The 19,586-nt window shown below is 38.9% G+C and overlaps 1 protein-coding gene across 2 annotated transcripts in view; it reads left to right on the plus strand.

Moving 5' to 3' along the window:
• Positions 1-11,734: 11,734 nt before the first annotated feature.
• The window catches only part of Aco1 (aconitase 1), a 57,266-nt gene continuing 49,414 nt past the window's right edge, over positions 11,735-19,586 (plus strand). The window contains exon 1 of one of the 2 annotated variants that reach the window (XM_027931020.2): positions 11,735-11,858. The gene's annotated coding sequence lies outside the window, so the exon portion shown is untranslated. Of the gene's footprint in view, positions 11,859-13,413; positions 13,476-19,586 lie in introns of those variants that run through there. The other variant, XM_071600685.1, reaches the window with a different exon arrangement.

Here is a 19,586-nt window from a genome sequence, read left to right on the forward strand (position 1 = left end):
TTAACTGGGGGGTAACTGGGGCAAGTAGGATATGTCTTGAGGAAGTAAATCACTGGGGATGTTCCTTTGGGTTTTATATCTTGACCCTGGTGAGTGGAGTGCACTCACACGCTTCCTCCTCCTCCTCCTCCTCCTCCTCCTCCTCCTCCTCCTCCTCCTCCTCCTCCTCCTCCTCCTCCTCCTCCGCCTTCTCTTCCTCCTCCCTCCCCCCACCTCCTCCTTCTTCTTTTCTCCTTCTCCCTCTCTCTCCCTCCCTCTCTTCTCCCCTCCCCACTTCCTGACTGCCATGTCCTGAACTGCTTTCTTCTTTCCTCTGCTACCCACTTCCCTCGTGATGTTCTGCCTCAACATCAGACCAGAGCTATGGAGTTGGCCAACCATGGACTGATCCTCTGAAACTGTCAGCCAAAACAAACGTTTCCTCCTCTAAGTTGTTCTTGTCAGGTGTTTTAGTCACAAAGTTGACTAAAACAAGACTGTACAAGGATAGAGCAAAAGAAACTGACAGAGTGTAGCCAATGGAGTAAATGGCGTGTCAGGAGGGTCTGAAGAAAGAAAGTGTAATTAGAAGGCAAATAAGACCACTGCCATCACGAGGCTAAGAAAGGCGACTGTTGGTTTGGCAATGTGGAAGTCATTCACAAGCCTGACAACAGTAATTTCCACCCAGTGGTAATGATGGAAGCAAACTGGGATGATTTGTGTGATAAAAAGAGCTTCTGCCTAGATGGCAAAGTAAGAAGTCTGAAGTTCTCCCACATAAATCTCTATATACTGGAAAAAAATATTTTCAAACTTGAATCCATGGAAGAATTAGAAAAAGAGAAAGAGAAATCCCCAGGGAGCGAAAAGTGAAGAGGGAGTTGAGAGCCAGGGTATGCTAGGCATCCAAACCAAATTAATAGCAACCTCATAAGAAAAGTGAAGCTCTTTGGGTGGTTTGTACTCCAGATGTAGTATGCTCCAGTATGCTGTTGGTATAGGAAATATCCATCTGAGAAATTATCACATAAAGTGTAATGATTCCAGTGATAATCCTGGGGCATCTATCAAATGCAAATACAAATCTGCCCTGCAGGAACATTTTAATAAATCAAGTCACTTGGAAGTCACATAGATGGTAGGTATGCTCAACGTACCTAATAAAAAGAAAACAATGAAGAAAAAAAATCTACCACCCAAGATAGAAATGTAACCTAATAAAAAATATAAATAAGTTTAAATTTATTAGAGATTATAATAAAGCAATAAATTCTATGTACTTGTTATTACTAATATTAATATCAACATTGTGAATTTTTTTGATACCAAGGATTGACCCTGGGGTATTTAACCACTGAACCATTTCCCCAGCCATTTTTTATTTTTTATTTTGAGACAAGGTGTCACTAAGTTGCTTAGGACCTTACTAAATTGCTGAGGCTGGCTTTGAACTTGTGAACCTCCTGCCTCAGCCTACTGAGCTGCTGGTATAACAGGTGTGCACCTCATGCCTGGCACATTGTGACTATTAATAGTCTTTTGTCAGGTAATTTCTTTTTCTTCTTCTAAAGATGTCTAAACATTACTGAGTTGTTCTACATTGGTGCACCTAGGCAATACAAGCCTCCAGAAAAAGCCTCTCTAAGCACCTTGCTCAGTATTTATGAGTTAGTCTGGGAAGGAGCTGGAACACTTAATTTAACTAAGTAACAAGAAATATATTTCTGCATTTAACACTGCCATCATTAATCACCTTTGTTGGTATTAGCAGGGCAAGTCTTCAGTAGTGTGAGTTCCTGCCCCTTGTCATCCTTACTCAGAAAGAAGCTGCATTTGAGTGTTTTCCATGTTGCAACAACCTAAATATCTACCTGTTCCCTTACTCTTTCAGTCTTGCAGAATTTTGAAAGTTTAAGATATGTTAGGGTCTAGGGTTGTGGCTCAGGGGCTGGGGTTGTGGCTCAGTGGTAGAGCGCTTGCCTAGCTTGTGCAAAGCCCTGGGTTCAATCCTCAGCACCACGTAAATAAATAAATAAATAAATAAAAGCATTTTTAAAAAAAGATATGTTAACATTAATAAGTAAATGGATAAATTTAGAATGTATAGCTTCTGACCCAAAAAAGGAGAAAAAGGAAACCACAGAAAAAAATCTTAAGAAAATAATAGGAAAGAGATGGCAAATGCAAATTTCAAAATCACCTTTAAAAACTCACTTTTTTTGCCAGGCACAGTGGCACGCACCTCTAATCCAGTGACTCAGGAGGCTGATGCAAGAGAATTGCAAGTTCAAACCAGCGTCAGCAACTTAGCAAGGCCTTGAGCAACTCAAAAAGGTAGGAGGTACTGGGGATGTGGCTTGGTAGTTAAGCACCCCTGGGTTCAACCCCTGGTATGTATGTATGTATGTATGTATGTATAAATAAATAAATAGTTCCACTTTTCATAGACAAGGGAAAAAATTGACAAAATCCAGCTACCATAGTTCCCCCCATCTTATCCACAGCTACACTTTCCACAATTCTGTGACCCATAATCAATTGCTTTTTTCACTCATAATAATCATTTTGAAATTCTTCCTTGTTGTTTCATCTATCAATCATTTGTTCCTTGTCATAGTCAAGTAGTATTACATTATGTGGCCATACTGCCACAACACAAAAGTTGTGTTTTAAATTAACTTTCAAAAAGCTGAGAAAAGGTTCGGTGTTAGGTTTGAGGAAAATGCAATGTAAAACTACCTACTCTTTGTTCCTCACTTAATGAGATAGATGATAGAACTAAACTTATTAACTGATAGGTAATCCATGGATGGTAGTTTCAAAGAGGGGTGTGTGTGTGTGTGTGTGTGTGTGTGTGTTCAAGGTTTTTTGAAGTGAACATGTCTTACTTTTATAATGATAATGAAAGTGATATATAGAATTGTTGTTCATTTCCCTTTTGTTTAAAACAACTTTTATATTTCACCACACAACAATATATTCTTCAAAAGTTACCCAAAAAATAAGATAATGAGCAATTTATTTACAGAAATAAAGTATTGGCTATACTTAGGTAACTAGCTCACAGAGCTTTTCCCTGTGGCAAAACAGAAATGTCACACACGGAGGTATCATCACGTTTATGCTAAGGCTGGCATTTTACACACTTGTGCTCATTATTAATTCTGTGATTGTTAATAGCACTGATATTTATATGATGACTTAGTTAGCCTTTACAGATTTCAAAGATTTCGAAACGCAGTGGAAAATGTGTTTGGAATGTAAGGAGATGTATCTCCTAGTAATTTTCCCTAGCAGGAAGTATATCTAGATATTCAGCACGAACTCAAATTAGCTTATGCTCCCCAGACTCTCTGGCAGGGAGCCATATAAATTGGGGCCACTCTGATAAGGGGGGTTCTGAACTGGAAATACGTGATGAGGTCCTATAGGCCTCTCCCTGCTCAGTTTGGGGATTGAAACAGGTCCTGAAGGGCCATAGGCTGCCTCCTAGATGGTGTTATTAGGAGGGGATACTGAGCTAATATTTAACTTAGGGCAAAGTTGGGAAGAATGTTTTGGTTTCCTCATCTAAAAATGAGAAAAGCAATGTAGTCTAAAAAAAATATCATATTGAGGAGACTATAGATAAATCAAGAAAAACAATTATTTAATTAGTAAAGTATAAAAAAAAATTGGCAGTACTGAGGATTGAACCCAGGGCTGCTCTACTACTGAGTTACAACCAGGGCCTTTTTAATTTTTTAATTTTGAGAGATGGTCTATCTAAGTTACGCATGCTGGCCTCAAACTTGCAATCCTCCTGCCTCAACCTCCCCAGTTGAGCTACTGGATGGAATTATAGGTATGAATCACCATGGCTATGTTTTAAAGGTAAAAAAAATATTAAGTGACAAATTTGCTTTCATAAAAATATGTATGAATGTCAAAAATACATATGAAATGAAAAAACCTATGGAGAATTTTCTAGATGTTCCCTTTTATATCTATTATCTCAAAATAAGCAAATAAGAACTTTTAACAGTGAGGTTTATTTTATAGCAAAAGCTGTTCTGGACTCAAATCTGAGTATAATAAACTGTAAAATTTGAAGAGATAAAAAAACAAGATTTCTCTACTTTAAGTGTTGAGAAAGCATATTGCTTTTGCCAACAAATAGTTTAGGGCATTTTGCACAGTTACTTTATCCTTGGACACAGAATTTTTTTATTTATCTGTGTCAGTCTTGTTTCTGTGCAGTTTCAAAGTATTGCATGAGCATTATTAATACCATTATGCAAGTGTGAAAAAGGGAAAACTATCATAATTTCAATATTTTTCTATACTATGAAACAGTGTATAAAACATGATAATTATCTATTACTTAGTGGAGCCATTTAATGACAAAAAAATCTAAATGTTTAACAAAGCATTCTGTTGGAAAGTCCTGTACACTGGTGTGGGAATTTTATTGTTTTGGTTTGGTTTAAAGTGTTAGGGATCAAATTCAGGGCCTCAAACATGCTAGGCAAGCACTCAACTATTGAGCTACAACCCCAGCCCCTGTTGATGGAAATGTAAATCATATAGTAATAATGGAAATAATATGGAGATTCCTCAAAAAATTAAAAATAGAACTACCTTATAATCTCTGGGACACTCTGAAGGCAGTCGTAGAAGGAAAGTTCATTGCATGGAGTTCATCCTTAAAAGAATAAGAAATCAACAAATAAATGACCTAACTTTACATCTCAAAGCCCTAAAAAAAAAGAAGAACAAATCAGCACCAAAAGTAGTAGAAGACAGGAAATAATTAAAATCAGAGCTGACATCAATGAAATTAAAACAAAAGAAACAATTGAAAAAATTGACAAAACAAAAAGTTGGTTCTTTAAAAAATAAATACAGTTAATAAACTCTTAGCCACCCTAACAAGAGAAGGAGAGACAAAACTCAAATTACTAAAACTCATGATGAAAAAGTAAATATCACAACAGACACTATTGAAATACAGAAGATAATTAGAAATTATTTTGGAAGTTTATACTCCAATAAAATAGAAAATCTTGAAGACATCAACAAATTTCTAGAGTCATATAATCTACCCAAACTAAATCAGGAGTATAAACACAATTTAAGTAGAGTAATTTCAAGCAATGAAAAAGAAGATATCATCAAAAGCCTACTACCAAGAAAAGCCCAGGATTCACAATGAGTTCTACAAGACCTTCAAAGAAATAATACCAATACTCCTCAAATTATTCCATGAAATATAAAAGAGGGAACCCTTCCAAACTCATTCTGTGAGGCCAATATCACCCTGATACCAAAATCAGACAAAGATACATCAAAAAAAAAAAAAAAAAAACCTTCAGGCCAATATCTCTAATGAACATAGATACAAAAATTCTCAATAAAATTCTGTCAGACTAAATACAAAAACATATTAAAAAGATAGTGCACCACAATCAAGTGGGGTTCATCCCAGGGATGCAAGGTTGGTTTAACATATGGAAATCAATAAATGTAATTCATCACATCAATAGACTTAAAGATAAGAATCACATGATCATCTCAATAGATGCAGAAAAAGCTTTTCACAAAATACAGCACCGCTTCATGTTCAAAATACTAAAAAAAACTAGGGATAACAGGAACATATCTCAACATTGTAAAAGCTATCTATGCTGCCCAAGGCCAACATCATTCTAAATGGAGAAAAATTGAAAGGATTCCCCCTAAAAACTGGAACAAGACAGGGATGCCCTCTTTCACCACTTCTATTCAACGTAGTCCTGGAAACTCTAACCAGAGTAATTGGACAGATGAAAGAAATTAAAAGGATACAAATAGGAAAAGAAGAACTCAAACTATCATTATTTGCTGACCAGTAATTTTTTGGTAATTTGTTATACCTATAATGGGAAACTACTATACAAAAAGGGAGTTTTGTAAAATTTTCAGGGACTCAGTGTGTCTCCTTCCTTGGCCTACAGGGGCCATGTAGGGAAACTCAGCAAGCAGTGTACCCTACCAGTTGACCATTGTTTTCATATCACAAAGATTCAATAAGTCCAATGAATATCAAGCAGAAAAAATAATAAAATATGTTTATGGAAAATTCAAACTAGTGAAAACCAAAGACAACAGAAGATTATAAAGGCAGCCAGAGAAGAAGACCTCTTACCTTCAGAGGAGGAGGTTTTAGGTGGGCAGTGTACTTCTCCATGAAAACGTATGGAAGCCAGCAGATGTGAATATTTTTTTAAAAAAAAAACTGAAAGAAAATCACTGCCAGCCTAGACTTTAATATCCAGAAAAAAATACCCTTCAGGAACAATAGTAAAAGAAACCTGAGAAAAACTGCCCTCAACAGACTCACACTTCTGAAAATATTAAGAGAATTAGTAATTAAATAGGAGAAAATAATTCCAGAAGGAAAGCCAGACAGTAAGGAATGAAGAACAACAAAAATGGCAAGTGTGTGCTTAAATCTTGATAAATAAATCTTAACTACATAAAACAATAGTAATGTCTTGAAGAGTTAGCACATATGTGTATGAAATAAAAAATTAAAATGGCATAAAAATTTAAAGAAGGGTCAAAATGGAATGTTATAAGAATCTGGCATTATTCAGGAAAAAGTAAGCAACATTAGATTTTGATATGCCAAGGATGAATGCTGTACTGTGTGCACACCTGTAATCCCAGAGGCTTGGGAGGCTGATGCAGGAGAATTGTGAGTTCAAAACCAGCCTCAGTGACTCAGGTCCTAAGCAACTCAGTGAGACCCTGTCTCTAAATAATATACAAAAAAGTTTGGGGATGTGGCTTAGTGATTGAGTTCCCCTGAGTTCAATCCCAAGTACCCCCACACCAGAAAAGCTGTAATGTCTTGGATAAATATTAAAACAATATTGAAGGAGTTCCTGGAAAATAATAACAATAAATTCTCAGGGTCCTCAGAGAAGGAATTGATTTAATCATGTTTGATTTTGTACCCTTCACACCAAGCGAAGCCAGTTTGTTAACCGAATAAGTTTCTTCTCTTTAATTTCTAGGGTGTGCAGCAACTATGAAATTAAGACACAAGTAAATTTCTTAGTCCATTAGTGTTTTCTTAACATTCACTCTCTTAACCCTAACCATCCTCTCTGCTCTTTGAAATTGGCAATGTGTTTACTGCAAATTCACACTCTATCAACAGAGGGCAGTAGCTGACCATCATCTTCTTTATTTAGTCTTTCAGATACTTTGAAGGCTTAACAGGGAATAGACACATGCACCTTGATATTTTTTGTTGTTTCCTACCACCAAGAATGGAGGAAAATGGTGCAAAAGCTAGGATTTTCCATTTTAAAAATGATTTAAACTGAAATGTGAAAGCAAGCTCTTCAAAAACTGGCAAAAGAAATGAGCCAAATTATGGACGAATTAGCAAAATTTTCCCCCATTCTCATATGTCAAAGTTATCAATCATTTTCTTGGAATAAAATAAGAAAATCAGTATCAGAAACCTCATAAAATTACATTTTCTGTACATGAAAAAAATTAATAGATCAAACCTGCAGATTTCCCCCTCTCTACTCTGGAAAAAAAAAAAAAAAAATATATATATATATATATATATATATATATATATATATATATATATATATATATATATGCGCGCGCGCACACACACACACACACATATAAAATAAATAACCCATTCAAAACTTATACAGCAAAATAACATATGAAAGATGGTGTTAGATATCTAATTTTTATGTGCAAATCCTGAAATTCATACTTTAGTTGTCTCCTGATTTCCAACACCTTCATCCCCAGGTTATTTTACCTGAGTGCTCCCAAATTATAAGGCTGCAACAGGGATGCCCCTTACTATCACCAGGGAAAATAGGCCCAGAAAATAAGTGAGGAATTCTAGACTGTATGATGATTGGTGTTCTCTCCTAGTACATTTAAGTCATCTTTTCTACAAATTTCTAACTTCCAGCTGTTTTGTTGCTGAAAAGTCAAAAGTATAGGGTGAGAGGAGCCTATAAGTTAAAAAGTATAGGGTGAGGGTGAGATCAGCCTCCATTCAGACCCCAGGATTATCAGTCAGGAATTTTTGACCTGAAGCAAATGATGTAACTACTGCGAACCTCAATTTTATTATCTATGTATGAACAGTAATGTTCCCAGCCTCAAATGGTTGTTGTGAAGATTTAGTGGGACATTTAATAAGGTTTGGGTTTTATTATTGGCTATTTGGAGAGAAATGGTGCTTAACTGGAAGCAGCTGGCCAGAAGACTCTGGGAAACTACCCAGGGATATTTTAATGCTTAAACATTAAGAAAGAGAAGGGAAATTAAGTATGTGGAAATGTGGCAGAGTTGGGGCCAAGAGGAGACTCAGACTTGCCTTTTCTTATATAAATATAGCTTTCTGGTTTTTAAAGGAACAGAAAGTATTCATTTCAAACTTTCTCTGGTATGAAAAAGATATACATTATTGAAAATGTCAGAGATCCTAGAGTCCCTTCAAGCAAGAAGTTCAGGATGACATTATACTTCTCCATTCCTTGTCAAACAAATGTCATCCCTCTGTGAACCCTGAACCACATGGAGGAACCCTGAACCACATGCAGGCCAACAGAGAGCCAAAGAATACACAAAACAAAGAAGCCCACAGTGAGTCAGAATTGATGAAACTGCATTGAGCACCTACTATGTGCCAGGCTCTGTGTTGGGGGTGATGAACAAACTGACATGGTCCTCTGACCTTCATGGAATTTATATTTATAGGTATCAGGTCCCTGGTGACAATCTACAGATATGCTAAAGCAGAATCTCCTGAAGTAAAATTTTAACTTTCTCAGAATCTGAGCATAGATCCTGCCCCTACTCTAACAAATCAGACATCCTAGGATATAGGGAATACAGGCAGCTCTATTTTTAATAAGTGTCCTCTAATGATTCTGGGAAACATCTAAAATCTGAGAAGTACCACCAGTATTTCTCATAGGGTGTGTCTCTGATTGATTCCATCAAACTCAGCCTAAAGAGTAAAGTATGTATGTTTTCAGTGCACTCCAAAGTTTGAGTCATTATGCTAGATTTGTCTTTCTCTTATACCACTTCTTTTCTATTAAGTCCATGTGTATGAAAGTGTACCATCAATTGCAAATCATGATATAAAGTCAGTTGGGATATAGTTCTTCAGACCTTTTAATCAACTAAGTCCAGTTTATACAAGTACAGTCATGTACCACATAATGTCTCAGTCAATATCAGGCTGATGGTCACAAAAGATTGCGTCACCTAGTGACATTGTAGACATCTTAGTTCATATAAATACACTCTATGATGTTTGCACAACAAAAATGCCTAAGGATGCATTTTGAGAATGTATTCCCAATGTTTAACCACACCGGACTACAACTAAAATCAGTGTGATACAATGAGGCACTCCTCAGCTTAACAATCTCCAATGGAATCTTTGTTTTTGTAGTTATCACGTTTGAATGGCTTCCTCTCAGAAGGTCCATAAAGTATAAGCACTCTGTTGGGCCACTAGCAGAACCTTTGGTACTATGTCAGAAATACTTAGACCCTGTGTGAGCACAGTGATGTGTTTCTCAACCCATGTATTTAGCTTTCTGAACAAACTATGGGATCCAACTCGAGATGTAGGATTCAGAATGAGGAAGAAATTGGATGGATAGGAGAGGACGGACAGATGGTTAGAAGATAATAACTTTCCATTTTAGATATGATGAATGACAGATGCCTTTGGAATGTCCAAGTGGTGATACTACAAATGGCTAGAAATAGAGTGTGAGGATCAGAAGAAGTAAGACCAATGAAGGACAGCAGGCTTCAGCTGGAAGTGATAAGGAGTTTGCATGGTGAGAAAATAGACAAAGGAAAACTCATCAGTGTGCAGAGTGGCAGGAAAAGCAAGAGAAGAGAGATAATACTGAAAGAGCCTCAAGAAAAAAGGATTAAAAAGGGAAGAGGTGAATTATAAAAGTGGAGGGCTGAAAATTCAAAAGGAGTTTAAAATTTCAAGGATTAATCACTGCTGCCAAATACTACAGAGCAGAAGGAAGAACAAGAACAGAAGGGAGGCCACTGGATTCTCAACCAGCATGTCATTGGTAACAAGTCAAAGAGTGGAGAGAGGTGAAAAACATTCCCTTCATGGTTTTGGCTAAGGTGCTTACTAATCTCCGTTCCTTTTATGGCCCTGTTTTAATTACTTTGAGTCAAGATTATCAGTTATATGTATGTTGGTGTTGAACATTAAAACATTCTGCTTTCTGAAGGGCTGCCTCAGTACAAATCAAAATTTAGCTGGACATGTTCTGGCCCTACTCCACAGCCTACTATCTACTCTCACCTTCCCTATACTCTCCTTAACTTTTGAGGAGACACTAGCATTATTATTTTTCAGGTTTTGTGGTAAAACTCTAGCATATGGTGAACATTTAAGGAAAATTTGTTCAATGAATATGAAAGGATGGGATTTGGGAAATGGGTGGAAGAAACTGTCTTCTCCTATTGGAAATACAGTAACACCATCCCCACCCTTTCAAAATTGAATAGCACCAGGTAGGTGTGCCCTACAGTGTAGCTTGTTTGGGGAGATGCTGCTGTGGAAGTCAGAGGACTGAATCCAGCTGTGCCACATTTCACAGCTCTGAAGTCTTCACTTCCTAGGTGGTTGGAAGCATGAAATGAATTGAATAGACATTAGTAAAGATCCAGCCACAGGGCTTTGGGCCTAGTGGAGGCAGTAAATGATTGCTGATAGTGGTTGGCATTATTAATAGTATTAGCTATTAGTTGTTCATTCAGATAGAAAACTACAATGACTTTCCCAAATAATTTGGGCAAGAAAACATCACCACCTTTCACCTACAAAGATATAATCGCTTTTCTGACTCACAGTTACCTACAGGGCACAACTCCAACCAGCACCTAAAGCATGTCTGGAGAAGGCCCAAGCCATTTCCTACAGATCTGAGAACATCATGAATTATGGTGTGAAGTGTGGTCACAAGTTGAAAAGAATACATTCATACTAGAAATGTTGCATTCCTAAACCAGAGTCCCACTTGGCATACTTTGAACAAAGAATCAAGGCGTGGGTAGGGATGGGAGGTGAAGGATGAAATGGGGAGAAGGGCAAGGAGATAAGAAGAGCAAGATGCAGGAGCAGCCAGTTAGTGAAGCCTCTACAGTTACGGCAAAATATTTTATTATCATTTTTTAAGCTGCATTTCTTTGCCAGGCATGACGCCCAAAACCTGTAATCCCAGCGGCTCCTGAGGCTGAGGCAGGAGGAACGCAAATTCAAAGCCAGCCTCAGCAATTTAGCGAGGCCCTAAGCAACCTAGCGAGACTCTATTTCAAAAATAAAAACATAAAAAGGGCCGAAGATGTGGCTCAGTGATTAAGCACCCCTGAGTTCAATCCCCAGTACAAAAACAAACAAACAAAAAAAGAACTGCATTTCTTTCCGGCCCTAGCGCGAGCTGGGCAGTCACACCCTAGGCCCCAACAGAGAGCGACCGTCACCGTAGCCCCGGGCCCAGGGCCGGCAAGAGAAAGCCCTGCGGAAAGACGCGTCTCCCGACTTTCTGCGGCGAACCTCCAGCAACCAGAGTCCCTCCCGGGCGAAGTTCCCGGGCCGCTGGGGGCGGGGCGGGGCCCCGTGGAAGCCCCGCCCCGTCCGCGGCCGGGCTGGTTCTGGCCGGCGCCCGCCCCGCCCCTGCTCCTCCCGGCGGCCAACGGCCCGGGGCGGCGGGGGAGGATCGCGGAGGCGGTGGCAGGGACCGCCTGCGAGTGCGCCCGCTGCTCTGTCCCGGCTCGCTAGTCGCCGGAGCCCCGCCGTGCTGTCGCTGGTGAGTACCAATTCGTCCCGATTGACGTCCCCCGGCGGGGACGCTGGCCACAGGGTCCTCCCTGGAGTTGGTGAGGGCCTTTTCCCGGCGCGCGAGGCAGAGCGGCCCGGGGGAGTCGGGCAGAGCTCGGGGGAGGCCGAGGAGACGTGTTCCTGGGGAGTGACCTCCCCGCCATCCCTCAGTTTCTGTCGCGACGGAGACTGGAATGGCTCTCCTTGCGGTCCTTAGCTTTGGCTGCGCGTGCTGCCCGGGAGCCCTCGGCGAGGCACTGCGGGCCGCGTGGAGTCCTGACCCCAGGGTGTTTGGGCCTCACCCGGGAGTCCGTCCCGAGCCTGGACGGCGGGTCATTGTCCCTGAGCTTGTGTGGCAGGTCTGGGAATTCCCATCAAGAGGAAATGGGGTGAGGGAGGAAGACCTCTGGAAGGGGTGGGACACAAAGCCCACCCTAATGGACCCCAAATTCTAAGGAGACCGGCTGCCTTCCCTACTTGATCAGCATACCGGAATGGCACGTCTTCCTACGTGCAGAACACACAACTCTAGTTACAGGGGACAATCTCTAGGACAGAAGTTTCCAAACTTTTTTTGGACTCGGTATCCTTTACCCTCTTAAAAATTAGTATCATAAGGAACCATTGTTTATGTGGGTTGTATAGGTTGATATTTGCCATATATAATTAAAACTCAGAACCTTTTACAGTATTTAATAACATTTTAAAATAATAGACCAGTTATATCTTAACATTTTTTTATGAAAAAAAAAAAAAAACCTGTATTTTCCAGAACAGAAAGTTATCAAGAATAATGGCATTGTTTTACATTTCTGCAAACCTCTTTTAATGTCTGGCTCAATAAAAGAAAACTGGATTCTTGTATCTGCTTTATTCAGTCTCTTGCACTGTCACATGTCATGTAACTTCTGGAGAGCTCCACAGTGGACTCCTGAGAATGTGAAAATGATAAAAGCAAATAACATCTTAGTGTTATTATGAAAGTGGTTTTGAACTTGCAGACCTTGCAACATTTTTAGAACCAGAGGGGAAGAAATGCTTTAAAGACTTAATTCACTGGGCCTGCTTCTTGTTTGGGGGTTCTTCTTAAATGGGAGCACAACCCACCACATGCCATGGATAGGGTTAACCTCTGATTTGTGGGATCAAGCTTGACATCACTTTGAAACCAAGTACTAGGTCCTCTCATTTTATGATGTATCTTGGAAGCCTCCTGAAAAACTCAGCAAGATTCACAGGTGCCTTTGGTTGCTTCTATGCCTGCAGACCTGACCTGTGTGTGCATCAGGATTACAGCTGTGTTGTGGCAAACAGGATCAGTGGGTTCAGAGAAGTGCCAATGAGGTGATCATGCCAAGTGTGTAGAGGTTAGAGTGAGAATTACCAAGTAGTTGAGAAGTTATTTCCAAAGTAATAGAGACATGCTCTTGCCTCCTTTCCTTGTGTTCATTTCTATTTGCACTTGGGTAGTTGTTAACCTTGAGTTTGTTAGAATATGCTTACCAATCTTGGTGTTCTTTCACTTTTCACTTTTAAAGGTGAATCACTGTGTATGGTCCTTCCTTGGCCTCTACTGGAAAGCAATTGTCCAGCATTTTGGTGTGTGGTAGGTGGGATCCTTCACTGAATTCTTTCCTTAATTTCATTCTCTGACAGCACATGTTTAAAATAGAAAATATATACTATATATAGTATACAGATATACTATATACATATATGACTATATAGTGTATAATCAAAGGAAAAATTTCTCTAACTCAGGTATCTTTTTACCCAAAGAGCTTGTACTGCTTGTACTGTTGTACAGGCTTTACAACAGTAAAGCTTGTATGTTGTACAAGCTTTACAACAGTAAGGCTTGTACTGCTTCAATGGATCAGTTTGGACACTGCAGCCAGTACTTTAGAAATGCACAGTCCTCTGGTGGGAGAAAAGAATGTGATCTAAACTTGGAGCACATATTGGGTTCTTTAAATAAGACTCCACTTTGATTGTGGGGTATCTGTTCTTCATCCTTTCAGTAGATACTTGGTGACCACCTATTTACCACATTCCCAGTTCTGTACCAGCTAGAAAAGTAATGAGTGCAAAAGATGCAGTCTCTATCTTTCTAAAGTTTACAGTCTAACAGCTTAGGAAGCTGCTGGTTAATTGGGATAATCATTTGTCAGAATATTAATAAAACATGGCCCTATATGAAGAACAATATTCCTATCAGAAGTGTGCTTCAAAAACATGAGCTTAAGCAACCAGAGTTCCACACTGTGAAGGTGATGATAAAAACCAACATTTATTAACTTGTGCCTGGCAACAACTTCTTTGCCTTTTCCCCTTTTATTGAGGAAGTAACTCCCTTTGAGGCAGCCAGACTCTGTATAGAGAAATTACTTCCAACTTAATGCTACTCACTGAGCCAGATTTGGGGAAGATACTTCTCTGGGCCTTAGTGCCTTTGACTTTAAAGTAAGGAGTTGGACCATTGATAGCAGGTGTCCCAGATAACCAGGGGTTTACTGCAGCTAGTTATTTGTGCGTATTCTTCATTTTATGATGTATCTTGCTGGCCTCCTGAAAAAATTCAGTGAGAATCACAGGTTGGCTTGGTTGTTTCTAATGTTTAGTCTTTTTTGTTTGTTTGTTTTGTTTTGTTTTGTTTTTAGTTTTTTAGCTTGAAATAAGCCACAATAGTAACACTTACATCATGGAAATAGGCCAGTGATGCAAATCTGGGCTCCTTTCCCCTGGAGAGCAGATTGTTCAAAGTTTACCTGCACACCACTATTATTGTCAAAGCCAAGTTGCTTTTGATTTGTTTTTAATAGAAAACAGACTCTTTAGCCTGGACCAACACACTGGTTATGGGGTGGGAGATTCAAGTCCTTCACAATCTTTGATAGAGAAAACACAGTATGTTTTGAACTTATCTTGGAATATGGATCAGCAGACTTTTTGTGCAAAGGGGCAGACAGTAAAACTTTTAGGCTTTGTGGGATATACAGTCTCTATTGCAACTACTCAGCTCTACTGCTGTTCTGTGAAAGCAGCCATAGACAGTATGGAAACAAAGGAGCATGACTGTGTTCCAGTAAAACTTTATTTGCAAAAACAGGCATTAGGCTGTAGTTTGCAGATTTTTTTCCTAAAATATGAGAACAGGAGTCATGTTTCAAGGAGGTATTTTCATAGAACAAGAATTCTTCAGGACTTTATGCATGAATACCAGGGACCTGAGTCTCCAAGATGGATTCAGCTGGCAGTCAGAACTGGAAAGTATTTGGAGTCAATCATAGAAGAATCCATAGTAGATTATTTAAAGAAAGCCCAGGTATTTTCAAGTTTTGAGAACACAGCCATGGATAGTGAGGAAATCTTTACTCCTAACTCCTTTTCTGGAGCCATCTCCATATATTATGCTGGAGTGGGTGGACCTGTAGTCTGATCTAGTGTGTCATGCAAAAAAACAGTAGCGTCTCTTAACAGCTGTCTTTATTTCAGGGGCAGGGAAAAAGGAAGTATTTAAAAAGAAAGAAAAATCCTCCTGATATTTGTGTTATCTTATACATTGTGGTATGTGTATACTGTGTTTACATGTATATACATGCACAGTTGTATATCTGTATATGTACATAAGTTGAATATACATGTGATTATACATTTTATGTATTTTAAAGTAGCCTCATAATTGTTTGATAAACAGATGTACCACTGCTAACAGTAGCCAGTTCTGAGAAGTGGAATGGAATGGAAGGAAGGCAGGGAAATTTTACTTGTTATTTTTTGTAATATTAGATGTCTGGAACAAAATTCATACATAGTTTTTACAACTTAAAAACAAAACAAAAAACTAAAATCTCAACACCTATATTTTAAAAGGAAGATGGTATTATTTCTTTGGTAAGAATACTGCCACCACCCTTCTCCCCCAGTACGACAAACTACTTCCATTGTCACATCACATTTCCTAACTAGAGTATATAATAGTAATATATATTGACTCAAATAGCATTGAGACTGAGCCGTCTCAAGTCAAAACAATATTAATGTTTGGCTTAAACTCCTGTGCAAAGTTGGAAGCACTAGATCAAAGCATCTTTTAATGGGCCTTTATAACCCTTACACTGGTGTTATAAAATTGCTATTATACAGTTTTTAAACTAATAACCAGATTACATGGGACTATTTCCCAGCAATCCTCTGTTTCTGAGGAGAGAAAGCATGTACATAAATATATGAGTGGGCATCTGTCTGGACACAGGCATTGGATTTGCCAAAATGTTGAGTGGTTTTCTCTTGGTGGTGGGATATAGTTGACTTTTAAATTTTCTTACAAATTTTCCAACATGAACAAATACTGGATTTTATATGTCTAAAATCAACCCCTGTGGATATTTTTACACAAGATACATTGAGATCACATTGTCTCCATTTTTCTTAGACTGACACCAACATGCCTGGTAGTAGAAATCTGCATTTTACATTTCCAATGTAAAGTGGAAGAACGGGTGAAGAGAGTAAGGCATTGGAAACCCAGAACAGGCACACTTGTAACTGTAATCACATTGTGCTGTGTGGACTTCTCTGTGGAGTCTATTCCAACTCTTCCCCTACAGTTGACCAGGAGGTTAGAAAGTTCTTTGGCACCATCACTTCAGAAGCCATCAGCTGGCCAGCTCCCTAGATTGACTGGTCTTCATTTTTTTTTTTTTAACTTTTTTGGGATTAGGGGTGCTGGGGTTTGAACTGTGTGGAGCTTTACCGCTGAGCTACATTCACAGCCCTTTTTATTTTCATACAGGGTCTCATTCAGTTGCTGAGGTTGGCCTTGAACTTGCCATCCTCCTGTCTCAGCCTCCTCAGGTCACTGGGATTGCAAGTGTGAGTCACTGCACCTGGCATTTAAACAAATTTTTAATGGGGGATTTCAGATATACAAGTAGGTAGAGAAGAGAGTATAAGCCCTCAGCCTTACAAGGATGACCATTAATAATTGGCCCATCTTGTTTTCACCTGTACCTTTCCTTGACCTCACTTCTTTTCCTCCTGCCAGGAGTTGGCATCTTCATTTTCAACTATTTAACAAAAAACTATTCTTTGCTGCATCTCTTTGGTAGTGCACATGTACCAGCACCATAGAAGTCTTTCTAATGTCAGCCAAATTGAAATTCTGAATGGTCCTTGAGTACTTGCTGCATTTTCACCCCCTTGCATGGATTTTTAAACATTTTTAAAAATGATGAAAAACATCTTTAATGAATCTACTTTTGCATTTTGCTTTTCCCTCTGCCTGTGAATCTAAACCCATCTTTTCTTTTTCCCAGTTCTCTGTAAAGTCTTTCATGAATCCCAGTTGTAGCTCTCTTTCCTTTGACCTTTCTTCTGACCCTTATCTTATTGTAATTAATTGTACGCTTATCTTAGTCTTCATGTTAAATTGTAATCTTTGGGTAAAAGGAGTGTTTTCCTTATCTTCCTTTCTCCTGTGGTATTTAGCAATGCTTAATGAAAAGAAGATACTCAAGAAATACATGCTAAATTAATTTGAATTGTTCAAGGTCAGTGGAGTAAAATTTTGAATATAAAAGAAATTCATCACATTAAAAGAAAAATTCTCAGGCATTATCTAGGACACGAACATTTTCTCCTACTTTCATGGATTTTTAAACATTTTAAATAATGATGAAAAACATCTTTAATTTGAACCAGCATTTTAAAAAATGGCTTCTTTTCTAAAAAAATTTTTCCCAAATATATATATCTGGAGCCTTTAGGTCTTTTCTGATCTTTATATGTTTTGCCCCTTAGGAATAATACCTCGGAAGAGGTGCTAAATAGTATTGGATCATTTTTATTGGATAAGAGTGATTCTTGACTATATTTTAAATATTTATTGTTTTAAAGTGTAGATTTAAATCTTCAGCAAAGAAATAGGCTACATTTAGAGCTCAATGAGTCCCATGAAGTAAGTCAATAGTAGTCTCATAAATTACGATAGCTCACAGAGATGGAGTTCCTGGTGTATACTGTGCTTCGTGTGTTTGCCTCATTTAACTATCCCAGCAGCCCTTGTCATTTGGGCAGAGCAAGTGAAGATGGGCATTGTTATCTTAGAACTACAAAGAAGTAAACTGAGGTTTAACAGGCAAGAGGGAATTTTGTCCATAGCAGTTAAGTGACAGAGTCTGATATTAAGTGCAGATTAGAAACAAGATTTAAGAATTAGATGTTGCAATTATGCAAAGACATGAAACCATCTTACTAAACAGTGTGACTTTGAGACTCAGAACAGATTCTTGTGCCCCTTAATGCCTTGAAACTACTAAAATGATATCACACTCTCTGTAGCCATTTCTTTCTCAGATCCCTGAAGTTCTGCTTTTAGTCTTTGTTGTCAAGAGTTAATCCACTTTCAGTGAATTAGCCTCTCTACCTGAGTGTGGATGTGGTTCTATCCATTCTCTCTTGTCCTAAGGAGAACTCCAGGCCAGCCCATCTTTGGATAATGTGACTTGCCTTGGGCCATTGCTCTAACAGACAGATATGGACCACTTAATTATTCATTATCTTCATAATCCTTTCTGTGAACGTTATTGTAGAATTACAAAGAAGGTACAAGTTGTGGCATGGCTCATGAAGAAGGTGCATCACTGTAAGATAAAGTGTCCTCCTACATGATTCACCAGTTTTGAATTTTTATTGAGAAGGGGAATGGTGAATTGCCAAGAATTTGTTATGCATTGAGAGCTATGCTAGGGCAGATGTATGAAAGGTGGAACTGTGTGATAAGGTGGAACTGTGTGATAGGCTGGGTAGAAGGATATCATGTTTTACTAGACCCTTATTTACTTAGGTAAGGAATCAGTCACTGTCTAAGAGCCCATGATGCCTTTATTATTTATATAAATCTATCCTTTCAAAATTATTTATCGTACAAATTTTGCCAAAATTAAGGACATTTTAGGGAGCTTGATGTTGACTATTTAGTCCTCACTAGGTACTTTAGAGTTTGAAGATTATTTTAAAGTAAGTTTTAATTATTTAATTCACTTAATTTGGATCTTCCTATGTGAATTGACCTTAAAAAGATAGTTTGTGCTGCCGGTTGGGAGGCTCTGGCATCAGGACACCTGATCACTTAACAGGCACAAGACCTTGACAAGTAACCTAATCCCTCTGATGCCATCTTCACCCCCATAAGACAGGGTGTGGTGCCTTTGTCATAGAGTTGCTGTGTTAGACCTGGTGGGTGAGGGAGCTTGCACCCCAGAGGCTCTCAGTTTGTCTCCAGGCTACTGTGCTTCTGGAACCACATAGTACCTTCTGCATAATGCACCACATTGCTGCCATTCATCCCTACCTCTGTCTTATCCTACCTCTTGAGCTCCAGCTTTCTGCTGGCCTCTTTGCCTCAAATTCTCTGTCTAAAACGAACATCCTGGTTCCCATTTGGGTTACTGGCTCTGACAGTTTGCCCAAATGAAACAGGAGCAATCCTAGACCTCTCTTTCTGTCTCACCTGCCCTCAGTCCATTCTGCTGTCATAACTGTCCCTGGGATCTTTGCCTTCTGCCTCTCCTCATTGCTGCTTCTCCCCCAGGCCCTTTCTGATTGATGACTGCAATAGTACTGTAACCTGCTTTTCTGACAGTAGTCTAGCCGCCTCATTGTAAGTCAGTCCATACCACTGCCAGAGTGACCTGAAAAATCAAATCAGGTCTTA

Source organism: Marmota flaviventris, chromosome 13 (genome assembly GCF_047511675.1).
Source record: "Marmota flaviventris isolate mMarFla1 chromosome 13, mMarFla1.hap1, whole genome shotgun sequence".
NCBI lineage: Eukaryota > Metazoa > Chordata > Mammalia > Rodentia > Sciuridae > Marmota > Marmota flaviventris.